General features: G+C 45.2%; 1 long non-coding RNA gene across 10 annotated transcripts in view; it reads right to left on the bottom strand.

Annotated features, from left to right (window-relative positions):
- LOC136098419 (uncharacterized) overlaps nt 1-21,071 on the bottom strand; it is a 71,526-nt gene extending 50,455 nt beyond the window's left edge. For 6 of the 10 annotated variants that reach the window (XR_011737576.1, XR_011737571.1, XR_011737578.1 and 3 more), the window contains exon 1: nt 14,912-15,048. This is a non-coding gene — a long non-coding RNA (uncharacterized lncRNA). Of the gene's footprint in view, nt 1-14,911; nt 15,049-20,281; nt 20,372-20,971 lie in introns of those variants that run through there. The other 4 variants (XR_011737572.1, XR_011737574.1, XR_011737575.1 and 1 more) reach the window with 4 other exon arrangements.

Here is a 21,071-nt window from a genome sequence, read left to right as displayed (position 1 = left end):
TTGTTTGATTGCTCCTGAGTTCACAATAATACAACCTTGTAGATGGGAGGTACAGTCTGACTTCAGAGGCAACCAAGTTCTCTATCAGCCTTTTCTCCTAAGTGGAATAACCTTTAAGACCTCAACTTTTGGCTTTGGTCATTACATCAAATCTATCTGATGTAGAAAAAGCGGACCAATTTGCATAATTATCACTGACCAAGAGAAAGCAATAAGTCCTGCACCTACTACAATACACATCCAAAGTGTTTTCTCTGTCTTAAAGTCTGGGTGACTTTGTGCTTGGGGCAACACTGATGCCCAAAGACTTCCAGCAACGAAGACCTCATGTTCCTCTCATTTTAATCAATGCTGACACTCCAGCCTTCCTCTGGGCTGTAAAACGAGTCCCTGCACACTCCCAGCTCAGGAAGGGAAAAAAAGGACATTGGCAAAGAGCAGCAGAGCGCAGTTCATGGCACTTCCCAATTAGCATATTTCAGCTCACTTCAGAAAGTCACGTAGCCTTGCTCAGATGTGGCTGAGGAATCAAGGGGACAAGAAGGTTTTATATTTCACCACTGAGGCTTCTAGAGGTTTTGCCAAGTTATTTAGAAGGAAAACAAGAACCCGGCTGAGCTTCTTTGTTTCTGCCCTGCTCTGAGCTCAGGTAGCTGAGCTGGGAGCTGCATCTCTCTCTAATGGCACGAGAGAGAAGGGACATTCATGCTGTCATCCCTGATAACTTATCCTGTTTCTGTAAGCTTACATCTTGTAACTAACATAACCTAGTCAGTGTTGTGTTTTGCAAGAAAAACATTTGAACTTTGACATCAAAACCTCACTGGAAACCAACCATTGTCCAGAACATAACCAAGCCCTTCAGCTTGGCTTTCATTACAGCAAGATTTCCCAGGACAAAGCACCCAGAGGACTGACAGCAAGTTTGGTTTGTTGGTTTTTTTTAGCGTAGACAATCTCAGAGACATGGTTTCTGCAGCACTGAGACACATTCACACAACCCATCCTGCTCAAAAGCTATTTGCAGCCCAGCACCACCTCTACTGGGAGCGCACTTCTTTCCCCAGCCTCCCTCCAGACAGCAGGGCAAGGGGGTGCTCAGGGACCGGCTGGGTCCCAGAGGTAATGAGCAGGCTGTCCCAGGTGTTCCTTTCCATGGGGAGCACAGAGGATGGACAGAGCCCAGGCTCCAGCCCCAGGCATGGTGCCGATGCCAGGGAGAAGTACCCTGCACCTGGAAAGGTGTGCAGGGTCGCTCCTCACAAGGGAAAAGTGTGGACCAGATGAAGATGCAGAGTCTGCTCCTGCTTTCCTAAAGGGATTTGCACAGTTACACTCTGTCCCCCAAGCATTGTTTTGTCCCCCAGGTACTCTGGGTAGCATCAGGTCCTGGTGATGGTACCAGCCCCTTTTACAGCTGCAGGCTCCACAGAATAATGGAGTGGGGTGAGTGCCTCACAGTGGACAGACACGCTGCTTTGGCTTGCCACTCTAATCTCTTCCCACCATACCTAGGAATGGTTATAAAGATAAAAGAGAGGCTGGAAAGTGTTATTGTATCAAAGCAGATCTGTGGTATCCAGATTTTGTGCAGTTCTATTGTATTCTCCTGTGCTGGCTCTCTATTTTTAAAATCTAAGCTAGCAAAAATAAATTACTCTCAACCTGAGTGTGAAAAAGAGATTTCTTTCATACTGGCATCTTAACTTTATCTGATAATGAGACACAAGTAATTTCCTTGAGTTTCAGCTGCAGCACATAATGAAACAGTGAAATCTTTCTTTGCTGATTAACAGTATCAGGTTTCTAGGGAACATAGCTACTGCCACTGAAGCAATTCTCCAGTCTCAGCGAATATTAGAAATTTGCAGGTAATCCTAACCTCATCCATGTCTTCTCTGCTACCCCCATGTCTGTCTCAGTATGTTAGGTCAGCAGCACTGCAGCAGAACATAACTTCCCAAATCATTAAACTGATGTTCAATCTCTTTGGGGAGGGAGAAAAAAAACACCACACACACGCAAACAACGAACAGAATTTATGTTCTTGTTTTCTGGGGTTTCAAATCCTTAAGGAATGCAATTTCAATACTTTCTTCACAACCAGGAGTAAAGGCCTATTTACTTACTCTCCCTTGGGATTTCTAGCTGTGTCATCTCATTCAAAGTACACGGAAAGTCAATGAGATGCTTTCTATTAACTTCTGTGAGCTCTTGAACAGTAGACTTCTGGTCAAATGCCTGACATCAGTGTCATCCATACAAAAGTGTATCTGCCTCCACAGCAGTTCAGGCTGTGTCATGAATCCACATAATTTTTAATTATATAAGTTCCACATCTTCCCTTACAAGTTTAAAGATACATCAGCACATATTTCAAATCTTGGCACTTGTATTACACAGTGAATATCCACCCACAGAAGGTAGCTCAGTGACTCCCAAGTATTCTTTTTGCAGCCAGGAGACCATAGGCAGTCATGGGGAAAAATGGTCACATTTTGAAAAGAAGTGTTCTAACTGAGACCAATTATGACAATAACTCATAGCTGTGTTACAGAAAGAAACATCTAGAGTCTTTGTAGAAAAGCTCTTTGGAAAATAGTGTGTGCACATACGCAGGCACATCGCAAGAAGAGCCAGAGGCCACGAATGCATTTGCAAAGAGCAAGTTTTATTTTAGTTACCTCTCTACTGGGGGATCTCCGAAGCCACACCTGAGCTCCCAGGCACAGGTGACACCAGCAGGGACACAGGCGCTGGTCAGTTCAGCCCTGCTGGAAGATCGCTGGGCCTGCTGAGCTCCCCTGTATTCCAAGGCTTCAGGCAGGCGCAGCCTCTCACTCTTTCTCACAACAAAGCAGGAATCTCAGACATAGTGATAAGGTGCCTAGAGCTTCTCACAGGCCTGTGTTATCTAACACAGAGGTTCTACTCATCAAGCACACAAGGTCAGTAAGACAATTAGTGTGATGTGTGTGCTTTTTCTACAGACAGGTGCAAGTCACTTCAGCGTATTTACATTTAACTAACCTCCTCGCCAAATCTTCCGCTATATCCCCATACAATAGCTAGTAATTTTGGCGCCCTCTTGAATATAAGCATCTGGTTTCCAAAGGATGCTGAATACCTGTTCTCTGGCAATAAGACACTTCTGCGAGTTTCAGAGGCTAGGTATTAAAAAAAGAAAAAAAAAAAAAAAGGCACCCCAAAGTTTGCCAAAACTTGGCTATAGGCTGCTTTGAACTCTTCCTTTTTCAGTTTTGAGACAATTGTGTAAGATGATGAAGCTGCAAACAAAAATTCCAGAAGGTTTTGTTTTATTTCCAGATGCTGTATCATCCTTGCTGATGCTTGTGGACCTGCTGCTCACGATGCCCGCGCAGCCTACAGTAACAGAGCATGACGTTAACTCCCAAGCCTGCAGCAACCACATACCTGTCAACAACTGAAGTCAGCTCCACACACTCATGCATAAGCCTACTATTTGGATATTAATTGAATAAGCTTTCAAAAATAGTTTAAGCAAATTAGTTCCTGACACATTGCACATCTTGAGCTTTCCATTTGTGGCCTTTCATTCATAAGCGATCATCCACAGAGTGAAAAGAAGCACACTTCAGTCTAATTAGGGAGGAGCTAATTATCCTCCATCAATTAGATCCTACAACACTTATCTGTAAACAGTTGCTGGAAAGGTACATAACAGATTAGTAACTGAAGACCTAATTAATAAGGAATAATGAGCTCCTTCCTGCATGAGACAGAGGAAATGTGCTCTCCTTCAAAAAGCCCAGTGATAAGAGCCGTAGAGCTGACCATGAACATGGCAGGAATCATTTCATACAGAAGGGTTTTCTAATTTTTATATGCAATGTGCAGAGTGTGCTTTCCTGACTTTGTTGCTGTGCAGCAATGCCACATCACTTTGCATACCACTGATGCCGTGGTACCAGCCTGACAAGTACCTCCAGGGCTGCAAAACCTCCCCCAGGAGAATAGCTGGGAATACTTTATGGTGAGCAGGGACCATAGAAACACAGGGACCATGGACTCTCTCTGCTGGGTCTTCTCTGCCACCAGCACAGTGGGTTTCTTCTTGCTCTAAGGGCACACAGACACCAACTGACCTTTATTACACTCTTGAAACTTTTCACACACACAATCCATCGATGCTGTGTTTCCTTCATTTCCCTGGACTGAAAGGACTTTCACCTCTCAGACAGTATTTTCTGAGCCTTATCTTGCCTTGTGAGCCCTGTCTTATTGCCATCTTTTGCCTCTGTCTTTCTTAAAATGTGGTTACAAGAACTGCACGCTCCTCCACTGAGGACTTAGCATTGCAGAGTTAAAAGGAATACTTCTCTCCCACTTCCTATGAGAATGAGAAGTACCCTTTTTTTTAATGACAGTAACCATACTACCAACAACCTGAGACCAGAGTAGAGCAAGACCTGTGTTACCTGAGGTCATATCATTATCTTTAGGCTTACAGTTTGTTCATACACCTATGAACTAGTGGCATAACTAGATATATGGATTGAGAAGAAACATCTGAAGGAGTCCACTAAGACTCCAGCAGTGTGGCAGAGGTCACTTCTCTCTGAATAGAGATACTTACAGACCCAACAACATGTCTATTTCTCCTGTACCATGCTTCACTACCTCCTTATAAGACAGTCCCCAAAATCTTGCCCAAATCAAGATATGCCACATTCACTGCTTTCTCCTCACCCATCTGGATGACTGTTCCATCAGATAAGAGAATTATACTGGTTCAACATGATTTGCTCATGACAAACCCATGTTGGCTGACTTCTTAACATTTTAAATTTTCTTGATACTTACAAGAAGGAGTATTAAATAATTTGTTCAGGTAACTTTCTAGGCCTCAGTGTTAGGCAACCTAGTTAAACATTTTCAGGCTCTCCTTTCCCCACCTTTTTAGAGATAGAAATCATCCTGGTTTATTTCCAGACCTCTGAGAACTCTGAAGTTAATGTCTTCTTCACCTTATTCTGCTGAACTGAATACATTCAGCTTCTCTAAGTTTTAATTGATTTTAACCAGATACTTTCTTCACACAACTGAAGCAAAGAAAATGTTGACTTTTCCAGCCATTATGCCTCATCTGCTATTTGTACTTCTTTTCATTAAATTAAAGATGTATATTTTCCTCTGTCTATTTATAGAAAGCTGACGTTTTAGATTTTTCCTGATTGTTTTTGCATGTGATTTTTTTCTGATTGCACCCCAGGATGTTTATGCTGCTATATTGTAATCACTGCCAGTTATAAGTCCCTCTTTCTACCTACCACATAAGTCCCTTTGATTTCCAGGTCTTGGCTCCTGGTGCATTTGGATGCTGCTCTCCTGATTGGTTTCCTTTTTCTTTCACATCCAGATAGCTTACCATTCTGCTTTTGTTACCAGCAGTTTCAGTAGCTGACAGTCCATTTATCTTCAGGATTATCTTCCCAGAAGACACACATTTACCTGTTTCCCAGGCTTGTCAACGTCTGCTTTTTGGCGTTCATTACCCTCTTTGTGCTCCTTTCACTCCTTTCTTTCCTCAGAACAGCACTTCTGTTGTTTCATGGTTGCTTTCACTCAAATTGCCTTCTACCTCTGGTTTATCTCCATCCATTCCTCCCCCACATAGTCAAATCTTAAAACAGACACTGCTGAGATTTTCGGTACTATATACCCTGATCTTAGATTAAAGGTGAAGATTAATAGACATGCATAGAGGTGATGTTGTGTGTCACCAAGATGCCTTTTTCTTGCCCTCCTACCAGTGGAAGTAACACGTTAGGTTACAGTAAAACCAAACCCTGGATTCCTTTGAAAAATCTGAACTCTATCAGTATTGAGTTTAAAATTATCAGGAAATACATATTCTACAGATCAATGGATTATATCAGTCAAAAATCCTATGAGTATCCTATGAAGTTTGGTCTAGCATATATCAAAAGTCTAACTTTCAAAAGTTAGAAAAATGAACTATCCATGAGGTATCATTGGCTGAGGTTACATGGAAGCAAAATGCAACAATAACAACAAGCTCAGAACAGTACAGACAGACAACTATTTTTTAAGAGTGACCTGGACCCAGCCTGCTTCAGGCTGTACACAGAGTGGATTTTGTATGGGATGAGGTACCAGAAAGCCAAGGAACAATCTGTCAGGGAGAGGAGTGACATGTATAATAATTACACACATCAACATCACTCCTGAAGTGTTTGTAGCCCTGTGCATCCAGGGGCACACAGAAAGGGTATGTGCATAGTGTTTTAATGCACACAAAACCCAGATATATTGAAGCTTCAGAGTGGCTTTTGAGGAAGGAATGTATGACAGAGCACTGGAGTTTTCTGGAAACATTGAAAATATTGATTTTAGAAAGCAGTAGAGGAAATGGAAAGAAAATTTGTTGCTTCTGTACATAGCTATCTGTTCCTTCTGCTCAGCACGAATATGGCCTCAGCTAGAGAACTGTCTCCAGTTTTGGGCACCACACTTCAGGGAAGATAAGAACTAATAGGAAAGTATTTAGCAGTGAGCCACAGGAACAATCAGAAGTCTCAGATTACTTGTGAGAAAAATCAGGTTAAACAATGCCAATATATTCAGAGGAGAGAGAACTGAGAGAAGCAATGGAGGGGGTTTAAGAATGAAAATATTTTTGCCCAAGGAAATCTGTTTTTCATACTGAAGACAAGTAACCGGTGTCCTGCAACACCATGATAGTGAGGAAAAGAAAAAAAAAATCAGGTGAAACAACAGGAATGGGATTAGTCTGATTAAACAAAGGTGTCTCCACTGTAAGCACTTCAGCTGAAGACAATATCAGTAAAGGTTAGGGTGAGATTCATTTTGTCCTAAGTAGATGACTACAGACAATTTCAGCTTTACTGAACACAGAGACTAGATGTCCATCGACCATCACAGCAGCAAAGACTGCTAGGTCAGAAGAATGAGGGGCTGGCAGAGATGACTCCCAGCTTTCTAATGAGGGTAGATAGCACAGAAGCAGACAGCCAAGGCAAAGCGATGTGAGCTCTATCCCTTCTACAGGCAGTTAGACAAACCTGCAGCAGCAAAGGCTTCAGAGAAGCTAGAGAGGAGGTGACCCTGTGAAGTGCTTTCCACACCTCCTTTCCTATATTGCAACCAATGCCCAGGAGCAGTTGCTTAAGGTTAAAGATCCGTATTCTCTCCCCAGTACAACGCAGCTATGCTGTTCCTTTGAAAAGTTGCTCATGTCTGTCCATTGTCGGTGACCACTGCAGCTGAATTGCTATTCCACAGATTCACAGACCCGTGCAAAGTGTGGGCAGCTTTGCCAAGGATGTAGTGACCTATATTTACCACCTTCAGCATACCAAGCATCTGTTAACACTGCTGCTGCAAGCAAGCAGCAACTCGCTATGCCAGCAGTATATGATCAAGTTGAAATAAGTCTGTGATGAGCTTGAGTTGCAGCTAAATAACCAGGGCAGGTAGCCTGCCATTGGCTGTGCCACCATATGTTCTGACCAGCAAAGAGAGATGGGGGACATCTGTGCTAACTTCCGGTCCCTTTCAAGCAGTATTTTTGGAATACAGCCTGGGTCTGCAGCACTCTGGGATGGGCTGTACCTCATCAGGTCTGTGCAGAGAAATGTTACTGTGTTAAAAAGTCTTTCTTGATCTCTTGAGAAAGTTAAATGTACACGAAGGTAATGGAAGATTAAATGCTACAACATGGCCTAAGTTTCTATGTTGCCCTAGCAGGCAGGGAGGCACACTACACAGCTGCAGCCCTGCTGCTGCTACAAGCAGTCACACAAAAGTCATGGGATCTACTCACTTCAGCCCTAGGACACACCGAAAAGTACTGGTGGGAAGACAGCAGGAGGAATGCCCAAAAGAGAGAACAAGGGAAGTCTGCTTTCACAGAGAAGTTTTCATTCCAGCCAGACAACAGCACTGTGTTGATGTTCAGTGTGACAAGCACAAAGCACCTGGGACTTCTTGGGACTGTGCAAAGATATAAGAGGACTCAAAATACTTTTACACCAAAAATTTCCCACATGAGTCAAGGTACAGCTGAAGGCAGCATTTAGCAAGCGTCTTAGTAATTAAGTAAACAATTCACTATTAATGTTTAGTAAAAATACATATAATATTTACCTATAATGTCAATAGGGAAAAGACTTCAATGAAAAGATGTTTTAAAGGGCTGTTAACTCTCGAAAACAGGTAGCTTTGGAGTACAGATGTTTTCTACAGATATTTTATCAACCAATCCTGAGGTGCCTGCCCACATAGATCCCACAGACATCAAATCAAACTCTGAAGAAGCCATTCTGAGTAGGACACAGAACTGTAAATAAATGGATACTCCTAGTATCTGATGAATTTGAAACAAACCCCTGTTGCAGATCAAATTCATGATGATTAGGGGTAGCTCTGCCTTTTCTGTGCTTTGGCCCCCACAGCACAGCTGAATAGCACCAGGGCCAGAAGAAGAATTGCCACTCCAGACCCAGCACATCCACACACCCAGGTGATGTGAGGTGCCAAATCCCCACCACAGAGCCCCTCAGCCACCACGGCTGCAGAAGATTCAGGACAGTGCTTATCAGCACAGTGGCCAAGTAGAACAGTGCTTTAGCCACTTCCGCAAGCATCCACCATTTGGGGAAGGTTCAAGAAACATCTGGTCTCTGATTTTATGGATTATCTGAACAATGCTAAGTTCAGAAACACTTTTAATGCACTCATAGTTAAAAACATAGGTTTGTCAAACAATTACCCTGGGCAGGGCCACCTCCTTTCTCAATTAGCTATCTCAGTGGTTGTCCAACAGTGTCCAGAAGCGCAGCTCCCGTAGGACAAAAAGCAAGAACTCCAGATAACACTGCTGAAATGGTTAGGACTGGTCAGGATTACCATATCAAGAATTTGTCCCTCTTTACCTGCCACAAGAACTACTGGATCAGTGACAAACCTGATGGTAAACCACCATTGCTTTCTACCTCAAGGGCACTGGAAGGAAAGGGGGATTTCAAGGGCAAAATCATTTGGGTTGATATGAAAGTGAGCATGTCTTACACCCATAAAGCCTCAGAGAAGAGGTCACAAAGCCTTGAAAAAATATTACTGTCCAGATAGAAGCACTGATTTTCAAAAATACAAGCAAGGTACTACAATCCAGTCACAAGGGGAAAGCCGGTCCCTTGCCATCATGCCAAAGAGAAAGCAAATCTGTGCAGAGGTGGTTCCCGGTGCCTCCAGCTGCTCTTCTCATCCCATGAATGCTCCAAGAGGGAATAAATTGATCACAAAGTTTAAAAAAACAAACAAACAAAAAAAAAAACCACAACATCATCACTTCTCTTTTCTGCATGTATCCACCACCAGAGGTCATCACATACCACCTCCTCCTCTGGAGAAGGTTGCCCTCAGTTAAACCCTGGTGGCTGAACAAGATTGAAAAAAAAAACCACACACTTCTAAATTTAACTTTCTGCTTTAGGAGTTCCAGCCCAAATGACCGATAAGACATGAGTGGCAGAAACTCTAAGTTTGCGATTTTTCTGTTCTTAGGATCCAACACTCAGCCTGGGGGCTTTAGGTTTGATACGCAAACATGCTTCCTTCAGCAATCCTGTTTAGGCTTCTTGTCCAACTTACATGTTCTAGTATCCTTTCAAAACAAAGCCAGGCTATTTTTTTTTTAATCTGCCCATTTATTTCAAGCTATGTCAGAGGATTATTGTTTACCTGTGTGCTTATACATTTATACTCAAACTCCAAAGGATACACACAGTTTTCTGCCTGCCATGCAAGGAAAGCAAAGCATTTTCTCAGATTTTTGTGACTAATTCTATGTGGAGTTTTGAAGCCTTGGTCCTGATGCAGATGGCTATGAAGTTGATCTGAATGTTTGCCACATACATGGTTCCTACCATAAGGAAAAGCTATGAATTAGAGTTTGTACAAAGTAATAATTTTCTTCTCCTCTGCCTCAGATGTGATTTCACTAGAGTCATCTTCAGATTTGGGTTTTTGGGATTATTGAAGCCAGTTAGCCAATACGATGCCCTCAGATACAGAGCAAAGACAGGGGTAGAAGGCAAGAACTTGTTCAGCATAACCTCTGCTATGGTCTGTTCCCCAGTCCTTATTCTAGCAAAAGGTGAAAAGTAACACAGAACTGCTCTTTGGAAAGAGCTCACCAACACAGGTAGCTCTGCTTTTTGTGTGCCTTTCACCATCTGAGAGTCATTTGCATGCCTCCAGGAGCTTTTTGACTTTGTTCAATTTTGTACCTCCCCAGTGATCAAAGAGTGTAGCAAACCTATCATGACAAAGACAGATTCACCTTCAGAGGGGGAAAGTATTACAACCACCATCTCCTCATGAGGTTCTCTGATTCACAAGCAGCCCCAAATCACCACTCCCATCTCCACCTGAGTGCACTGTCAGCTCCCCTAGGTCCCACACACATCACCTTCTTGTGTTCGAACAAACCTCCATACTCCAATGAAGGGGACAGTCATCTCCAATTACCTGATAATAGCCTTTACAACATTACAGATGGATAAACAATCACCACCTTTTGAAGACCACTGCACATTTTTTCTCTTTTTAGCAAGAGATCATTAACCTTGTTTTAAAAATACACAGGTTGGAGGGCAGTATGCATTATGTTCCTATGCAGCATTATGTTCCTATTTGGCTATATGCACTGCCCATGGTGCCAACAGTTTACATCCTATCAAGGATTTAAGCTCTTCTGGGATTATGGTAAGGTTTTCATGATGGCTGAAAGCAAGGGTCATTCCAAGTAATTACCTCAGCTGCCCCCAAGGACACAAGCAGCAGAAATTATTTATCACCATTGGCGTCACAGCTCCCTTGAGGTGCCAGGGAACAAGAAAGGCTGAAGTAATAGTCATGGGATACCTGCAGTCTGTCTAGGCGTCCTGCTCTCAGCAGCTAAAGCCCTTGTAGAAGGGCTCCCTAGGAAGCTTCAGGCCAGGAGGAAGGCACAGAGAAAGAGGAAATAAAGTAATTTTGCAATATTCCATTTCCATCACTGCTCTTGCAAGCCACTGTTTGGAGGTGGGTGGTAGGAGCCTGCTAGGTGATAGCAGTATGCAAAGGCATTAGTTCCTGCCAAGGGTATTTGGAGACACAAGGGAAAGACTCGCATACCCAAAGCATATTTGCACTGGGATAAGCAGGCCACAGCAGCAGCACATACAAAGATGCGCCAGTAAACTTTCAAAAAATGTTTCCAAGGTAGAAATATTCTCTCATCATGTCATTATTTCAGGAGTAGTAAATGGGCTCCCAAGTTTTAAAGTGAAATCTTGGACTAATCAAAATTCATAGGAGCTTTTCCCTTTGGTTTCTGTAGAAAGCCCTCATATTTTCATACAGAAGTTCAGGTAGAGTCCAGTTTTAGAAGTTTAGATTAACTACAACCCTATTAATTTCCTAGAACTGGGAGGACCAAGAAAGCTCTGATGACAATAACCCATCTCAATCAATGCCCTGCTGTCTACTTTGTTAGGTCTTCCCTGCACCTCTCCATAGAAAAAATCATCATTATTAGGTAAGCCTTAAGTGCTTGAAAGTTCAAAAATACAGGTCTTTTGCAATTTCTAGTGAGATCACTCAAGTTTACTCCAAGTTTTTATCAGGTCTTCTCACTGTTTCTGTGCAGACATTACAAAAGCACCGTTAAGAGGAAACCAGCAAACACAGGCAAAGCAAACCTGCTCGGACCTGGAGCAGCAATACCACAGAGAGGAAAAAAAGGCAGCTCTAGTTTTGTCTCTATTTGGAAATAACCATATTCACCAACAAATACGTTCCATGACCAATTACCCATCGAAATCTGTCTTAGAGTGCCAAAGCTTCCCACGGCTGTTTTGCAGGAGATACAGAAAACAGACCGCGATATTCCAGGATTATTTCCGCGCTGTTTAGCTTGCCAAATTCAGCGGCTCCGTGTGCAGCCCGACACCACAAGCAGGCCTTTTTTGACATTTTTCAGTATTCCCGAATGTCACTAGATGGCAGCAAGAAACCACACATGGGAGCCCGATTGGCCGCCTCCCGCCTGAGGGTCCTCATCTCCGTCCCTGCCTGCGGGGTGTCAGCCCCGCGGGGCTGGGAGCTAACTTTCCCTTGGGATATTAATCTCTTTTACTGGGAAGACCTGTCCCTTGGGGTACAGCCTCCTGCCTGCCTTACTCTAGCAGCCTTGCAAACCCAATAGCATCCTTCACACACGTTAAATCCAATAGATTGAGCCCAAAAGCTCACAGGTTTCACAACACAAATATTGCCTCTCCAACTACCTGGAGGGCTGTTTACCCTTGCAAGTTACTCTTTCTGTCCTGTTTATCTTCCCTGCCCCATATAATTTCTTGCTTTCCAAACAGTGAGTGTTGTACACCCAAGTAGTTGAGAGGTATCTGTTGGAAGAGCCTTCAGCCACTTGTACCTCCAGTCCATCCCAAATCTGGACCTCCAGCAGGAAATACCGCTGCAGAGCATCTTTCCACTGTCAGCCTCTGATTTCTTTAGTAGAGGCTTTCTCAAACTATGTGTAGAAACAGCAGGGGTCATACACACTCAGAATAAGAAGGCAACGTACTCTGTGCTGTGCTTTCTGCAAACCTTCTTCAGTTACCAGCTGCCTCTCCTTGGCATTGTCTCCCCAACCAAGACCCTTTCCAAAGTCCTTCAGCATCCCCTCAGCCCCAGCCATGACCCACTTTCACCATCTCTTCCCCTTTAATGGGGCTGTTTTGTCCCAATGATAATTTTGGGCAGCTTTCTGGGGGTATTCCCACAAACTCATTTCTTCAGCATAAAGACCTCTCTTTTACTTTGTTTTCAATTAGAGCCACTGCCACCTCACCTTTATGTACCTGTACTGATTTGCATGACAGACTTGTCTCCTGCTCCCCCAGCTTATCCCTCCATCCTGACACACCTACAGAGATGCTCTCCTCACCTGCCTGGTGGAACAGGAAGCAAGGGGAGAGAGCATAACAGGGATCCCCCTGTTTGTTTTGTTTCACTCTGTTTTCAGTATTCATCTAGGGTACAGACACCTTTTGTCACCTGTCAGGCCATGCATTATGCAGCATCTCCCCACAGGACAGCCCATGACAGCTCTTCTCAATGGGCAGGAGGGTCACCGCAGTGCAGCAAGCCTTCCTGTACACCCCACCTTCACTGACATGTTGGGTGCCTCCTATCCAGGGGTGGAAATGGCAACAAGGAGTAAGCTGTTTACAACGTATGACAATGGGCTCAAACTATCCCCTGGCACAAGAACTAGGAGCAATGAGACTGCTCACAGGTTTGCTTTCCCCAGCTTTATTCCCCACACACAGGCACCCATCCATGCAGCCCATGCCACGCCATGCACCCTTCAGAAGCCTCTCAGAGCAATGACAACCATGAGCTACCTTGAGAGAATATTGTAAGGGCCTTCAAGCTCTGCCTGAGAGAAGCTGAAGGAGGTCATACTGGGGTACAGCACTATCTGTCATGCTTCATTTTTAAGCTTGTCCTTTAAGTAATGATGACATGACAGGACTGAGGTGAATTCTTGATCTACAGCAGCACAGTGCTTATGTTCATGCCATAGAATATAAAGCACATACTACCTGTATACACTTCTGTAAGCTGTTTTCCTCCTCCTGAGAGATCTCACACCTGCTAACACCAACCTAAAACTCCCCCTGCATTCAGCCACAGAGTAAACGGAAACGCACAGATCAGTTATTCCCCCAGTGCACATCCATAATATCCACCTTGCAAAGCCCTTACTAGCAGTAGGAGATATGATGAACATCTCTCACCTGAGGATAAATCAGGCCTGATGGACAGACAAAGCTCAAATTACAATTCCCCTTTGACATCAGACATCCTTAGCATTATGCACTCATCCCTCTTTTTCTGACTTCTCCTCTCCCCAACATCCAACTCTTATACCAGGGGAGCCCACATCTGAAGAAACCTTGCATCTCATTTCCCCTCTGCAGCCTGCTCTGCCACAGGTGCCTGGTGCAGGAACCAGCATCCACATCAGCAGCTTTCTGCAGCCTGTACACATCTGGGCAGGGCTGGGGTGTTAGTGGGGAGTTTCAGCATCTCTCTGCCATTTTCTAGAGTCCAAATCCTACAGCAGGTGGCAAGCATGAGAGCTGTCAGTGCTGCCAACAGGCTGACATATTCAGAGGTAATTTTGCCAAAACTGTACTTTGTAACTTAAAGCTGCACAGACTCAGCCAACTGCAATAACTTCTTTGCTAACATTGCCCAGGTACTTTCCTTCACTTCACCAGGTTTCTAAGGACTGATGGGGAGAACGGTGGGAATATAGTAAACTAAGAATAGGGATTTCTTTAATACTACCTGCATGTGTTTCTCCTTCCTCATTTGGGTTGCTTTCTCCGCTCTCTGGTAAAGTTACTCCTAAGTACACTCTTGGACTTTTGATGGCTCACCCAGCCTCAGCTGATCTGCTGCTGTACCCCTCACTCCGGTATTTTCAGATGATCCTGTTCAGAGAGGGCCCCACTTCCCTCAGGGGCTGTGACCTCACCCATTTTATCTCTTCCTAGCATTTAATCCAACTCACTGCAGCACAACCACACTGATATTAGCACTGTGTATGCTGGCAGTAACCAACCTTCCGCCACTCAAAACTTTTCTACACCATCCAACAACAGCCCCAGGGAGCCCTCAGAGGCAGCAGAAGGGAGTCATTGGCATTTCCAAACCCTTTGGAGGCCTTTCCAGGAAGAAAAGAAAGCTTTTAGCAGGAAAACAGTCACTCAGTTTTCTGGTGCCCACCCAGAGATAAAGAGGTATTATTTTTTTAAAAGGTTACCTTCATCAGCTCCATTTAGCAGCTGCTGGGAAGGTCAGTCTCCAGCCCTGGCCATGGTGGCTGCTTCTCCAAAGCACTGTGCCCACACAGATTTGGTTCTAAAATGGTGCTTGGCCGAAGCCTCTGTGTTAGTTTGCTGCTCTGCCCTGCAATGAAGGCAGCTGTCTGGCAGAGGGCCAAGATCATGAACAACCCCCCTTTACCCTACTCTTTGCTGTTACCTTGTGTCATGCCTGCTGAAAGGGGAAACCAGCGAAGTCCCTAGAGATGCCTTAAGTACACAAGGGAAAGCCTGGTTATTTCCAAAGTTGCAAAGACTCTGTTCCTGCAAGTAGTTGTGAAAGTTTCCGTAAAGAGAAACATCTGAAATATTTCAAGGACATCGTTTAACTTCTGTGAAAAGGGATCAACAGTCTCACACATCACAGCTGAAGTGTGCAGCAATCCACATTAAAACCCTTGTGATCCAAGTTAATGGGAAGTTGCATCACTCCAGCAACTTAAACCATGTTTGGACACGTCATATGTTGTATCATTTGGAGAATGTAACCTACTTGCACCAGAAGAATTTACCCCTATCTCCAGGGAGTCGCTCACTGCAGTATAGCCAGGGAGGGGAGCAGAGATTGCCTTCAGCTGTGCTGCAAACCAGCATTTAACTTTCCCGTCACAGCGAAGAGGAGCTTGCTGCAACTGAATTCCCATCGGGCCAAACCTCTCTAGTTCATCCTCTTTCTACCCCAACCCTTGCTAAAGGCCAGGGAACAGCAACCTGGACACCATTTGGTGGCTTGCACAGCCAAATCCCTTCCTGCCCCACTCCTCCCAGATCTGGGGAACAGGCATTTGGTAAGCCAGAGGCCACAGGGTGCCCTGTTAGCCAGGCAGCAAGCCCATGCACAAGCATACTTCAAATCACTCTGTAACCCACATAAGACCCTTGTGCTGCTGTGGACATCCTCCAGACGTGGCTCAGATGTGGCTAAGTGCATGACCGTGGTGGGACCACACCTCTGAGAGAGGGTGTCCTACTTTCTGGAGCAGGGACATGGCTCTGTCCCATGTCTCAGCTTCACCCTTCCTTGAGGCCACTAATGAGAGTTTTTGGGGAAACAGGGGAGGATAACAGGGAGGGACAAGGACAAACACAGCTTCCTATGATCCTTCAAGGACTCACAACAAGGATGCTCAAGTCAGGTGCCTACAAGTCTTATGCAGCAAAAGGTGTTCAGTGGCCAGGAACTCCCTCTTCAGGGTCAGCTCAAGGAAGCTGCACCCACCAAAGCCTCAGTATAAGTTCTAAAGCCTATAGCAACACATGCAGTTCTCCATGGAGTAATACATGCCACAGTGTTTGTCATCTGCCATTCCCTGAGCTACCACTTTGAGACAGCTCCCTCTCAGACACTCAACACCCACCCAAAAAGTCCAGAATCACCTCTGACTCTTCCAGGAACAGAAAAAGTCTGTCAGTGTGCCCACACCAACTATTTCCCAGCAGAGACCAACATTCAAGGAAAAATACCTAAATCATTTTGTGAAGTCAGCTTGCTACAGTCCCACATTAGTTTCTTGCCTTTGAGTCAGACAATTATTATCAACCACCTTTTACTTCCTGGTCCCTATTTTGTCTGTCCACCCATGTAACCCCTCCTTTACAAGTTGTTTCCATACCATGATGTAGGCAGGAGTTTTAAAGAAAGGATCACAGCCAGAAATCAATACCTCTTATTCCACAGCATTTCTGGCAGGTCCATCACTTTCCGGGAGCAGAGATGATGTAGCACAACCTGGAAAAACACTGTGATGGTGGGCATGACAGACTAAAAGATGCTTTAGAGGCACAAGACGAATCTCTCTGTGACACTCATGACTCCTGCCCTCTTGCTCCCCTTCTCCCCTCCACACTCACTTTCCCCTCTGCACAAAGTCACTGAGCAGCTGCTGATCCTGCACTGCTGCTTCTCTCAACAAGGCCAAGTGCTGGGTCCTGCGCTTGGGTCACAACAATCCCAGGCAACACTACAGGCTCAGGGAAGAGTGGCTGGAAAGCTGCCTGGTGGAAAAAGACTTGGGGGTGTTGATTGACAGCCAGCTGAATATGAGCCAGTAGTGTGTCCAGGTAGCCAAAAAGGCCAACAGCATCCTGGTTTGTATCAGGAATAATGTGGCCAGCAGGACTAGAAGAGTGATTGTCCCACTGTACTCAGTGCTGATGAAGCCTCACATTGAATCCTGTGTTCAGTTTTTGGCTCCTCACCTCAGGAAAGACATTGAGGTGCTGGAGAGAGTTCAGATAAGGGCAACAAAGCTGGTGAGGGGCCTGAAGCACAAGTCATGAGGAGCGGTTGAGAGAACTAGGGCTGTTTAGCCTGGAGAAAAGGAGGCTGAGGGGAGACCTGATCGCTGTCTACAACTACCTGAAAGGAGGCTGTAGCATGGAGGGGGTTGGTCTCTTCTCCCAGGTAGCAAGTGGCAGGATGAGAGGAAATGGCCTCAAGTTGCACAAGGATTTTAGGAAAAGCTTCTTCACAGAAAGGGTTGTCAGGTATTGGAACAGGCTGCCCATGGAAGTGGTTGAGTCACCATCCCTGGAGGTGTTTAAAAGACATGCAAATGAGGTTCTGAGGGACATGGCTTAGGGACAATGTTAAATTGAGCTGGAGTCAGTCCTGAGGGCCTCTTCCAACCAATGTGATTCTATAATCTTATGTCCCATGCTCCTTGGGGCTGCAAGCAGGGTAGTAGGTTGTGTTTCACCTCTGGGCTATCTGCATTTGACTCTCAGTACTACCAGCTGATACATCAAGTGGTACCCATGGGTTTACTGTGGGCATCACTACAGTAAGTGGCAGAATCCTATATCTGATACAGTACTTGTTTTTTCTTTTTCTTTTCTTTTCCAGCTTGGACTTGTACATCTTTTCCCACATTGCTTTCCCAAAGCACAAGACATAAATGAAACACAAAGAATACAGCATGAACACAAAGAATACAGCAAAGAATACAGCAAATGGTTTCTAGTTGAATCCTGTTTAAAAATAAATGGTATCTTTCCTTTTAGTACACTAGCATCCATTATTTAAAACAAATCTTAGGGGGGAAGCTGTAATATATATGCTGCTTGAGGAAGCCCACAGGATACAAAGGAGTCCCATCAGAAGTCCCAACAGGCTTTATAGGAACATTTGGATGTTCAAAATCCAGTAACAAGAGATAGAGGGCACAACTTCGGCCAAAACCATTCAGTCATTTCAAAGAATGAGCTGGGGGAGGGAAACCCGATCTTCAACTACCAAAGTTACGTCCTTCATAGCCCCAGAGCCTTATCATCCCTAGGCTTTCCAGGTCTTGAATGGTGGCCACATATATATTTTAGTCTCACATATGTTGGAGCACAATCATTTCTGGGAAAAAAACAGTCATTATCACTACATGCATATGAATATATAGCTAGATAATTATGATTATATAAAATTATGCTCTATATGATTGTATAATGATAACTTGTGAATAATTAGGTTTACAATAACACCTCCTTTGACAAGGTCATAAGTAGTCCTGGTCACCACTGGTGCTAATCCTTTTCAAGTGACATAATGACAGTTACAGACACTGACTGACACAAAATCCCAGGGCTGAGAGGAACTTGCCTTCCCAGAGGAATGGAATGGAAGTCACAGAGTACTTTGCTGCTACCATGCAAATAAGTCCAGGGGAAGAGGTAAGATATGGACATACCTCCCTACGGAGTAATGTACCCCGGTGTCTGTGCTCAGAGTAGAAACTGACACCTCCCCCACAGGGTACCACCACAGCCTGTGCTGGGGAAGCCCCCATGGACACACACTGCTGTGCACCCCTACTCTGCCCGGTGTCCAGGGTCTGCTGGAGCTACTCAGGAATTCAGAAAAACAATCCTTTGCTATTTATTGTTCATGGAGCAAAGCCACCATTAGCCTTTCCTTGATTTTGTAACTGTAAGCTGGGTCCAGCCAGGCAGCAGCAGCATCCAAAATACACCAGCACAGGACCAGAGGAAGACAGAAGGTGCTTGGGAAGGATGGGGGGTACCACCCTGCACCCCACTGAGCGGCATCAGCAATAGATGAGGCTGTTGGAGGGAGGTGGGTGTGCAACCCTGGCAGCCTCCCTGCCCACAAAGGCATAAACTCAGCACAGGCCAGACTGGCTGTGGTGGGACACACACAGACATGTAACACTAAGCACAACCACAGACCCATGCCTGAAGCCATTCAAACCTGAGCCACAACTGGGAAGTGTGACCAAAATGCTCAGGGGATTATGAGCCACAAGAAGCTTAGAATTAGGATTTGGCTTTTAATTAACTACAACACATGTTTGATTCTTGCTGAGATACCCCCTGTTGTTTACATACATGCTCTCTTCTTTGAATAATTTTTATGGATCCCATATGTTTCGGCTCTGGCAGCTGAACTGAGTCATCTCATCAAAATCAACATAAAAATAACATAGTCTTGCACATCACTCCCATGAATTTTTTTCCTACACATGCATTTGCCTTTCCCTTCTTTGACTGTGTCTTTTTTCTTCCCCTATCTGTAGTTGTGTTTGTGTTTTCTCTGCAACATTCACCTCTCTAGGGTTTCTAGGGGATTTTGGATGGGCTTGAAGAAACAATCTTGCCCCATCAGGAGCAGCTGGGAAGCAGCCCTGAACAGAGACCTGGAAGACAGGAGAGATGCTGAGGCAAGCAGCAGCCAGGCCTCCCCCAGACATCCCTCCTCTTCCAAGCCCCACATAAACATGCTCCTTGTGAAGCATCTTCCACATGCCCTGTTCAGGTCCACAGCTGGAGCCCAGGGCATTGGGAAAAGCTCCCACAACTGTGTTTGTGTCCCTTGTGTTCAAGCATCTTCCCAAGCACCTCTGACCTCAGACCCTCCCTCCCCCTCTGCTTTCAGCAGGGTCACATCTCCCCACCATTCCTGTCCTGACACGCCCAGGAGAATGACACGTGGCTCAGGAACAGTGTGGATGGTACCAACAGTGCAGCATGGAAGGAAGGTGGGTGCCAGCAGCAAGGAGCTGGCTGTCCAGTAGGTGCTCCTTGCAGATGCTGGGGCACTTTGGAGGCTGGGCACAGCATCCTGCAAAAGCAGCCGTGCAGGAGCATCGGCACATGCATCCAGTATGTCAGGGGCTGGGTGACCTGTCAAACCTTCACCCCAGTGGGTGGGGAGCCAGTCCTCAGTTTCTCTCTCAGGTCATGTCATTTTAAGCACACTGATAGTTTTACTGGGTCATTTAGATGTGAATAGGCCTTTGCTGAAAGAATTTACCTTGTAGGTGGAGAAGTGGAAGGATCAAATTCATAACAAAACTCACCTTTCATCTCGCTGTGGTATTTCCCTGTCTGAGCTCTGGACAAGTGATGAACGTGTCCCAGCTGAACTCCCATGCAGCAGCAGGGCCCTGCTAAGGAGGCACACCTATCATCGCTGGCAGTGCCCAGGTAGAGCGGTCCTCTGGAGTGGCTGTGCCAGATGCCAAATTCAAATAATCCTGAAGTGCTGCTAATATGAATCTCTCCCTCAGCTGACACTTTGCCAGTCCCCATTGTGCCAGACCTTGGCACTCCACTGACCTTCAACCACACTTCCCAGCACATCAGAGGGCACAGACACACACACACACAGCGCTCAGGGACTGCCTGGGAAGCAGGCAGAGGTGTTCACCTCTCTGACTCCACAGGGTTAACAGGCTCAAACCACAACAAACTTTCTTTTTTGTGGCCAGCGTAACTGCTCCTGATCTGCAAACTGAACAGGTTGTTCCTGGCAAGCACAAACAAAAGCATCCCAGCCACTCCTGCCAAAGGTGCACCACAGAAAACCTGCTCCCCAAAGCAGAGATTAGGTTTTAAGCTGATGTGGAAGCACAGGGAGAACAGGGTAGAAACAGGAAAAGGTGAAACCGTTGGAGAAAAGCCTAGAAAAGGTGTTGAAGACAGAGTTCAGATACCAGTTAGACACCCTGTACTTGAAGCATCTGGTACTAGAGCCCCTGGCACCTCACCTGTCCTTATCAGGCCAGTTCAGCACCACTGCTGCACACTTGTGCCCAAGCAGCCCAGCTACAAAACAGGCACTTCTGTCTTTAACAGAATGAACAGCTC

The sequence above is a fragment of the Patagioenas fasciata genome, chromosome 2 (assembly GCF_037038585.1).
Source record: "Patagioenas fasciata isolate bPatFas1 chromosome 2, bPatFas1.hap1, whole genome shotgun sequence".
Classification (NCBI taxonomy): Eukaryota; Metazoa; Chordata; class Aves; order Columbiformes; family Columbidae; genus Patagioenas; species Patagioenas fasciata.
This window is presented reverse-complemented; position numbering and strand designations above follow the sequence as displayed.